Source organism: Lemur catta, chromosome 4 (genome assembly GCF_020740605.2).
Source record: "Lemur catta isolate mLemCat1 chromosome 4, mLemCat1.pri, whole genome shotgun sequence".
NCBI classification, from domain to species: Eukaryota; Metazoa; Chordata; class Mammalia; order Primates; family Lemuridae; genus Lemur; species Lemur catta.
In genome coordinates, this window is record NC_059131.1 from 87,056,166 (window position 1) to 87,066,572 (window position 10,407).

Sequence of the window (10,407 nt, forward strand, 5' to 3'; positions counted from 1 at the left end):
ACCGAATTTTATCTCAATTATCTCTGTGAAGACCTTATCCCCAAATATAGTAGCAGTGGTTAGGACATTAACATATGAATTTTAGGGGGACAAAATTTAGCACACAACAGTGGGTCAAATAGAAAATATGTGTCTGTGAATACTATGTGATACAACATGTGGTATACTACAACACCCATGATGTGTTATTGTCAAAAGTACCTAAGCTAATTACATCAAGTTTACCGAAAATACAAAGGGTAAAGGAACAAGCTAAATAATACACCTAGGAGACAACCAGACAAATTCATTAGCTGGGACAATCTGCAAGACAACTTGTCCCAGTCTTTCCAATAAGTAAGATTTTTTTTTTTGTAATAGGAACCGCTTATAGATAAAACAGACTTAAGAAACCAACGTGGAATATGTTATACTGGATTGGATATTGTTTTAAATGAATGAGATGTAAACATTGTTTTGGCATTAATTGAGGGAATTTGATATATTCTCCAGAGTAGACAAAATGAAAATTGACCAAATGGAAAGATAAAAATTATTGACCAAAAACTTTACATACAGTATAATTTTACATTGATTGAAAAACTATGGGGTCTTTGCTTGTGATTGAGAGGGAAAAAAAGAGACCAGATTTACCCTCTAGCCTAAAATAATCAAAACATGACAAAATATATGAAACAATGATTTTCAAGACACTGAACATTAGAAAAAGAAGGACAATAACCTACAGGAGACAAAAAAACCCCAATAAATTGAGTCTCCCAATTTCTCCAGCTTATTGCATTGAGGGGGTTTCCTGGCCATGATGAAGGGAGAGAGAACCCAGGTAGAGCCTGCAGACTCTCTTGAGTCCTAGTCGACGAGGGGAAGAAATGCGGAAATGAAGCTAAGAGTCTAAGGAGATCAAGGCAGCTAGAGTTCATAGAATAGAGTACCAGAGGGGAGAGAGCTGCACACAGAGAATCCCAGAGCACTGCAGAGGGGCCCCCTTGGGTATTCAACTAAATACTGATTGGTGCCTGCTTGTGAGGAAATTACTCAAGGCTTGGGAAACAACCACCAGAAAGATTTAGGGACAACGGTGCTTAGAGCTCAGACAGGATCAAGAATAGTGTCTATTCCCACCAGTCAGATAGGCCACTGAGTAGAGTACATTGAAGGATCTTGCCTTAGTGTGTGGCCAACAATTAAGCCCAGACTGAGCATTGTTCTGATCATGTATTAACAAATGTTAAAAGAAACACTGGAAAGGATCAAAATATTTTCAAATAACTATGTCTTGCAGCAAAGTTCACATATATTAATAGAAATACAAAAATATCTACCACCACACAAGGTAAAACTGACAATTTCTAGCATCTCATCAAAACTTATGAGGCATGCAAAGACACAGAAAAATATGACTTAATAGTAAGGAGAAAAAGTTAATCCATAAAAACCAACAGAACTGCCAGAGATGTTAAGTTAGTAGAAAAGAACATCAAAACATTTATTATAACAGCATTCTATGTGTTCAAAAAGTTAACTAGAGACACAGAATATATAAAAGAGATCCAATAAAAAGTTCTAGAGGCAAAAACGCAATGTATGAGATGAAAAATACACTTGATGAATTAATGGCAGACTAGATATTCCAGAAGAAAAGATTAATGAAGTTGAAGACACAGCAATAGAAACTATCCAAAAACACAGAGAAGAAAGTGAACCATAATAAAAAAGATCAATAAATGGTGGTACAACTTCCAGTGGCTGAATATATGTGTAATTAGAGTCCTGAAGGAGACAAGAGGAAGGAGAATGGATCAAATATTTGAAGAAATAATGCCTGAAAATTTTTCAAAGTTGATAAAAAGTATAAATTCACAGCTCCAAGAACCTCAATGAATACCAAGCACAAAAATTATGAAGAAAACTACACCAATATATATATCGTAGTCAGGCTGCTCAATACCACAGATAAAGAGGAAATCTTAAAAGCATCCATACAAAAAAGATGCTTCACATACAGAGGAACAACGTTGAGAATAACAGAATTCTGAAGAAACAACGCAAGAAAGAAGACAGTGAAGCAACAAGTTTTTTAGACTAAAGAAACCAAAAAAAAAAGTCCAAAACCTGTTAACCTAGAATTTTACATCCAGGAAAAAAATACATTAAAAACAAAGGCAAAGTAAAGACTTTCAGATATGCAACTGTCGGCAGGTCCATACTACAAGAAATGTTAAAGGAAGTCCCTTAGGCAGCAAGAAAATGGTCACAGCAAGAAATAAAGATCTCTGGAAAAGAATAATAGGCATCAGAAATGGTATTCACCATATGGGTAAATAGATATAATTTTTTCTTACTATTTAAATCTCTGTATTAGTGAACTTGGGCTGTCATAACAAAATACAATACACTGAATGGCCTAAACCACAGAAATTTATTTTGTCACAGTACTGGAGGGTGAAAGTCTGAGATCAGGGCTCCAGCATGACTGGGTTCTGGCGAGGGCTCTCTTCTCGGCTTGCAGATGACTGTCCTCTTGCTATGTTTTCACACCAAAGAGAGAAAAACAGCAAGCTCTCTGATGTCTCTTCCTCTAAGGGCATTAATCCAATCATCAGGCCCCACCCGCGTGACCTCATCTAAATTTAATTATCTCCCAAAGCCTCCATTTTCAAATGCCATCATACTGAGATTAGGGTTTCAGCATATGAAGTCTTCAGGGGACACAATCAGTCCATAGCAATCTTTTAAAAAGGTAATTGAATGTGATGGTGGGTATATGAACCTATACATGTGATAAAATTGTACAGAACTAAATAAAGTTGACCCTTGAACAACATGGGTTTGAGCTGTGCAGGTCCCACTTAAATGCGGATTTTCTTCTGCCTGTGCCACTCCTGATACAACAAGACCAACCTCTTCTCTTCTTCCTCCTCCTCAACCTACTCAACATAAGATGATGAAGATAAAGACCTTTATCATAAAGGTGATGATGATCCACTCTACTTAATAGTAAATATATTTTCTCTTCCTTATCATTCTCTTAATAACATTTTCTTTTCTCTAGCTTACTTTATTTTAAGAATACAGTATGTAATACATGTAACATAAAAAATATGTGTTAATCAACTGTTTATGTTATTGGTAAGGTTTCTAGTCAACAGTGGGCATTAGTAGTTAAGTTTTGGGGGATTCAAAAGTTATAGCAGATTTTCAATGGCATGGGGGTGGATCAGCATGCCTAACCCCCTCATTGTTCAGGGTCAACTGTATATACATACATATCAGTGCAAGGAAAACTGAATAACATTGGTGGTTTGTATAAATGTCTATATCCCAGTGGTGATATTGTACTATATAGTTTTGCAAGATGTTATTATTGAGGAAAATTGGGTGAAGGTACATGGAATCTCTGTATTATTTTTACAATCTACAATGATCTAAAAATAAGAAGTTTAATTAAGAAATCATAATTTACCATTAAAAATAGTAACTAAGTATTGTGTGATTTATAGCACTATGCAAAAGTAAAATGTATAAAAACCATGGCATAGGGTAAGAAACGAAAGATAGAGGTATAGTATTGTAAGTTTATTATATTATACATGAAATTTGAATGATATATTAAAATGTTTATATCATTTGAAGTGACTGTGATAAGTTAAAGGTGCATACTGTAAATCCTAAAGCAACCACTATAACAATACAACAAAGATCTATAGCTAAAAAACCAAACAAGAAATAAAATGGAATCATAAAAATGTTTATTACAAAAGTGGACAGCAAGAGAAAAATGGACCAAGGAACAGATAGGACAAATAAAAAACAAGTAGAAAGGAGATAGATTGAAGTCTAGTCATATCAAGAATCATTTTAGCAGATATTGTTGGACTGAATAAAAAACTAAGATCCATTTATATTCTGAATACAATAAACCCACTTTAAAGACAGAAATACGTTAAAAGCAAAAGCATGGGAAAATATATAAAAGGCTAACACTAATCAAAAGAAAGCTGAATGTTTATATTAACATCAGACAAAGTACTTAATATATTTCAGAGCAAAGAATTTTACCAGGGATGATGAATAAGGCCATTTCCTAATGGCAAAGGGGTAAACTCATCAAGAGAACATAATAATTTAAATTTTTATGCCACTAATAACAGAGTGTCAAAATATATGCAGCAACAACTGATAAAACTGCCAAAGAGAAAGAAAATCCATAATTATAGCTGAAGATTTCAATACCCCTCTTTTAATAATTGGTAGAACAAGGAAGAAGAAAAATCCATAAAGATGTAGAAGATTTGAAGAACACACAGAGGTGGCAGAGGGAGGATTCAAATCCAGTTGCTGTAGTTCCCAAACCCTTTTCTTAATCTTTCAACATGCTGGTCTGTATATTGTGGGCATCAGGATATTTCACTATATCATTGAATACCTGTTCTGAATGGATAAATGAATTCACTGAGTACAGAGTATCAGTCTTTCCTGATTTCAAAGATGCGTCTTTTTTTTTAGGTGGAAGGCTTAAAGGAGATGCCATTTCTACAGGAGCTTGAAGACCAGGTAAGATTCCCCGTCTTGTGAGGCCATCGTTCTACCCAGCACAGGAAAGGGATCCTGTAGCAGGCATTGAAGGTGATGTGGTCTCAGGCTTGGCCCGTCTCTGGAGGAATTATTTTCTTGGATGAAACACTCTGATATCAAAAGAGTACCTCAGAGCTATTCACAAAGTATATAGAGCTGGTCTTACGTTGGCCTAGGTAGGAAGCTGCCCATGCCCTGCCTGTAGGTCAACATGCTTGGAGGAGACCCCGCTGCATCTGGTCCAGCCATCTGCTTTATCTCTTTGTGTTTTCAAGAATTTGCATCCTTCAGTTTTATACTACAGGTTCCTTTAACTGCACTGATATGTTTGGGCTCAGAGCCACATAGTCTGATACAATGAACGTTGCATTAGAAGTTCAAATCTCAAACTGCAGCTCACTAGCCCTGGTCATTTAACCACCATGAGCCTCTGCTTTATCCCCTTGCAATTCAGTTCATAATGACGGTTGTGAAAATTGAATGAGATTGTGTTTCCTACTCAGTACCACTCAGTGTGGACACTTACCTGGCCCTTACATTGTTAGCTGCCTTCCTTCTTAGCAAACACAGAACTGCAAGAAGGAGATGCAAGAACGGGGCACATAGGAGAGAAGAAGGGGCTGGCAGTCTAGAGGAAGAGCCAATTTTCTTTGTCTGAATGTGACTTTTTTTGAGGAACAGCCCTACGGAGAGATCTATCCATACAAGTCATACAGGTTGTAAAATGCTTTGTTTCTTTTTCCTGCCCAAATCTACCCACATCGATAAAATCAACAGCAATAATTTTTTTTAAAAGATGCTACAAAAAGGTATTCTAAATGATAATTTTCCAGCATATTGCAGAATTCATTCTACTTTTACTCTGGGTATTTGACCTTAAGACAGATTAGCAAAATGCAATTGATAAGCCTTCTCTCCTCTCTGAAAGCGGCTGAAGGGTTAATTTACTAAGTCACAATTTTAAAATAACACCTGAGTTATTTCAGAGTCATTTTCCTAAAGAGCTGGTGGAACTACTGAAACAATGTTCTTAAAAGCTTTTTTAGTCCTTCAACCCCCCAGAGATCATTCCAGGAAAAGAATATAATTTTATGTGATGAAATGAGAATTGGAGGAGAATATAAGAAGTGTTAAGTGACTACAGCAAATCAAGTGTTTGCTAAATGTCTCCCAAATGGGTTGACAAAGAAATGTCATGAAAGTCCACGTGGCCATGCAGGAGAGGGGGTCCTAACTAGGTCAGAGATGCGCAAAGTTCGGGGGACCACATTTTTAATTAAAGCAGTCCAAGAGAAATAACAGCTCCAGAGGAGCTGTCAATCTTCATTCCATGGTTTGGCCATTATTCATTCTTAACCTCTCTGTGTTGCAGTTGCTCAATCTGTATAATGGTAACAATAACAGTATCTACCTCAAAGAATTGTAGTGAACATTAAATGAGAAAATTAAAATGGCTTTTAGAGTGATATCTGGCATACGGTAAGTGCTCGATAAATTGGTTATTCTCAATCTTATTAATTGTTTTCCTCCAGCAAATCTGCACAGCACCTACCTACGTGCTGGGCACTATGATAAGATATAATGTGTCAGTAAATCTCATGTTGCAAACAACAGAATCTATTCTAGCTAATTTAGGCAGAAAGAGAATTTACCAAAGGATATTTGATAGCTCATAAAATCTCTGAGAGGGCCAGATATTGCCAACACTGGTAGCCACGATGCCAGTTTCGACCACAGAATGACTCTAGTGGACCTTCCGTGGCTACCCCTGGGAAGAGGCTCCCCAGCCTTCAGCCACTGCTGAAACTCAGATATATGTCTTGTTGGAAATGGATTGCACATGGTTCCCCTGCCTTTGGGACCCTACATCTGAACAGAATTCTCCCATGAGTTCCTCTGATTGAAGGAGACCAGTTCTCATGCCCAGCTGTGCTACCTACAAGGGAATCTGGTAAAGTGAGTTTCCAGATTTTAACTTGGTGTCAGATTCCTTGAAAGCCATGACGGATGTCCATTAGACCTAGTCTCTGCTTTGCAAGACCTCAGTCTAGTGACAAGACAGGGGTACAAAGAAATTATTCTAACATCAGGAGTTTGGAAGTTTATATTATTATCCAGCAAATATTTACTCTTGTTCTCCAATTGGGGGAGCCAACTTGACCTTAGGCTTGGTGATGTGACCTGCTTCGTCTACACAGTTGTGAGTGGAAATGATGGTTTGGCAGATCCAAGCAGATGTTTTAAGAGGTGTTTCAAATTTTCTCTTGTGTTTCTGCCCTCTACCATGAGAACTTGACGTTTATGATTGGGGGTGGGGGTGGGGATTCTCCTTGAGCCTGGAGACTTGAATTGAGAAGAGTTGTGGATCAGAACCAAACTCAACCACAGCCTGGCAGAGCCACAGTGTCAAACCCACAAGTGCAACATGACGGCAGAATAGGTATTTGTATCTGTAAGCCTTTGAGGTTTGGCAATTGTTTGTAATCCAGCATTCTTGTAGACAGAGCTGCCTGATACCAGGAGATAAAGGAAGACATGGGTACATATACCAAGTGCTAATCGTAACTGGGAGCCTTAGGTGAGGCATCACACAGGAGGTGACCTTTGGGAAGGGTTTTGGAAGCATTTAGCATTTGCCCAGGTAGAAAAGCACAAGGAAGGTAATTTCAGGATAAAACATGCATATATAAAGGAACAGAGAATTGAAGTGGTCAAGCCTGTTTAGGGAAATTCAATAGGTTAACCCTAGCATTTCCCAAATTGTGGCAATTTAAGTATCATGTGTTATCTCTTCAAACCGGCAGTACAATTTTAAATTTTATTTAAATCAAATTAATTTTATTTATCTTTTTATTTAAATGAAATTACCTTCTTGCCTTTCTATCTCCCTTAATATCGCCATAAACAAAAATATCTTTAAAATTTCAAGCTTGATGTCTTAATCATTTTTCTAATACATATTAAAATACATGCTTAACTACTGAAAGTTTAAAAAATAGTTTTCCATGTGCCATCAATTTTGTGTGCCGTGAGTTGTCTCTGACGCTACTAGTGGCCTAGGAAATAGCCCTTCCTCCCTGCTTTCTTACTGACAGAACCACATGTTGTTTGGAGAAGCACGGTGCCTAGTTAAACATGCTCACCTCTGCAGACTCCTTTGCAGACATCCCTTGGGTTGTGCCCGTGTGACCAAATTCTGGCTACTGAACTATAAGTCCACTGGGTGGTGCTTTGGGGAAGGCTATTTTTTCCTGATGAAAAAAAGACAGATTTAGCTGGCATAAGCCTTTTGCTTTTTATTACCCTATTCCATTCTCCCTTCTTCCTTCTCTTCTGAAGCATATGTTCAGTGCCTGGAAGTGTGGTGGCTGCCTTGAGCCTATGCGCATGAAAGGGGCATGTTAAGGATGGCCAAGCAGGAACCTGGAAGGGGCCTGGTCCTTGTTGCCTTCCTTTAGCAGTTACTGTATCCTTGGCTCTGTCTCTTGTTAAGCCATTGTAAATGAGTGGCTGTAACACGCAGCCCAATACAATCTTATCTCATACATATGTTCTGACAACCTTGGGCTAGACCACAGGACTCAAGTCTGGGAGGCCAGGAGGTGAGTCTTAAAAGGCTAACAAGGGCCAATTCCGAAGACCCTTGCAGAGCAGACAAACAGGTGCAGGGTTTTTTCTACAGATGATGGAGCGAAATGGTTTAGATGCTGGGGCTTCTTGGATTTAGGGCCTAGTCCAATCATCTGGACTATTTTTAGCTCTTCTCTCATTATCATGGAACTCATCTGGGAGCCAGAAGATCTTATTTCTGGACCTAATTACATTAACTACAAGCTGGAAAAATCACAAAAGGTCTAGACTTTAGTTTGTTCAACCGTAAAATGCCATAGATGCCTGTGTTGTTTCTTGCGGCTGCCACAACAAAGGGCCACAACCTGGGTGATTAAACAGCGAGGTGTGTTGTCTCACAGTTCTGGAGGCTGGAAGTCCAAGACTGAGGTATCAGTTCCAAAGCAGGGTTGGTTCCTTCCGAGGGCTATGAAGGAGAATCCGCGCCTCTCTCCAGCTCCTGGTAGACACAGGCATCCTCTGGCTTGTAGAAGTCTTTCTCCCTCTGTCTTACCATCGTTTTACCTCGGTATGTGTCTGTCTCTTTGCCCGAATTTCTCCTTTATAGACTCAGTCACAGTGGATTAGGACCTACCCTAAAGAACTCATCTTAACCGAATCATTTGCAAAGGCCCGGTGACATAATAAGAAACCTATAGTTGGTCTCTGCCCTTGGTTCCTGACACAGAGCTCCTAAAATTCTTGTAATTTCCTCAGTCATGGGGTGACAGGAGCATCTTTTGTTGTAATATTTGGTTTTAGAGTCCAGGTCCTGATACAAGAGCTTCTAAGATCCCTAAAATCTCTAGAGTGACGAATATCTTTTGTATGCTAATCAAACGACTGGTGGTTGAGGTTCCCGGACAGGGATAGCTTCAGGATGGGCCTGGTCACCAGAAAGACCAAGGCATGATTAGAGCGTCGGGACTCTCAGCCTCACCACTGGCCTCCAGGGAGGGGGGAGGGGGCCAGAGATTGAGTTAATCACCAATGGCTAATGATTCAATCAGTCAAATCAGTGTAATAAAACCTTCATAAAAACCCTAAATAATGGGGTGAATGCATCCACGTGCCCGGAGTTTGGTGAACCCCAGACACTGCAGGGACAGAAGTCCTGTGCTTGGGAACCCTTCAGCGCCTTGCTCTATGTACCTCTCCCTCTGACAATTCATTGTATCCTTCATGATTTCCTTTATAATAAACCAGTAATAGTAAGCAAAGTGTTTCCCTGAATTCTGTGAGCCATTATAGCAATTTATCAAACCTCGAGGGCGGGTGTCTTGGGAACCCCCGATTTGTAGCCAAGTTGCACAGAAGTGTGGGTAATCTGGTGTCTAAAGTCGGGGTGGGGGGCAGTCCTATGTGACTGAGCCCTTAAGCTGGGGGTCTGTGCTAACTCTGGGTAGCTAGCGTCAGAGCTGAATTAAATTGTAGAGTGCCCAGTTGAAGTCTGTAGAGAATTGGAGAATTTCTTAGCGTGGAAATCCCACAGATTTTGTGTCAGAAGTGCTGTGAGTAGAGAAACAGTTTTCCTTTAGCTTTATTTCCAAATAAGGTCACATTCACAGGTACTGGGGCTTAGGACTTTAACATCTTTTCGGAAGGCACGATTCAACCCATAACAATGCCCATCTGTCGGGCACACGTCATGCATTGGTAAGGACTGGATGGCAAGGCACAGTGGGAGGGTGAAGCATCGCAGGTCATGCTGGGCAGCCATTTCCTTGCTTTCATCTCAGTTTCCGCAGTAGCGTAATATACAATCTCAACTGGCTCCTGTCAGCCCAGCTTTTTGATATTGTTGGACGCTCTGGACCAGCTGTTTGAACGTGCACTGAAACTTTCCTTCTCCAGGGCTTTCTGACTTTCGACCTGACCTTATGCAGGGGGGCCCTGTTGAGGTCTGAATATCGAAAGGTATAATGGTGGTAATGGAAGTAACACTCTTATAATAATAATAAAGCCAATTGGACCACTTTTAGAAAGGTCCAAGATATTATTTGTCTAGCTGATGAGAGGATTAGCTTGAGCTGAGAGAGTTTCTGTGGAGCACAGCAGTTGATTAACTTGGATGCTGGAGAATTCTCTGCAGTGTGAACTTGTTTGTTGTGGGAAAAAACCCTGAGTAAACAAGTGGTGAAAATGCAGGACAAGCAATTCTGTCTTTTATTCCTAAAAAAGGTGTCCTATTTCTTGTTCAGCTTCTTTAATTGCTTTATGAAG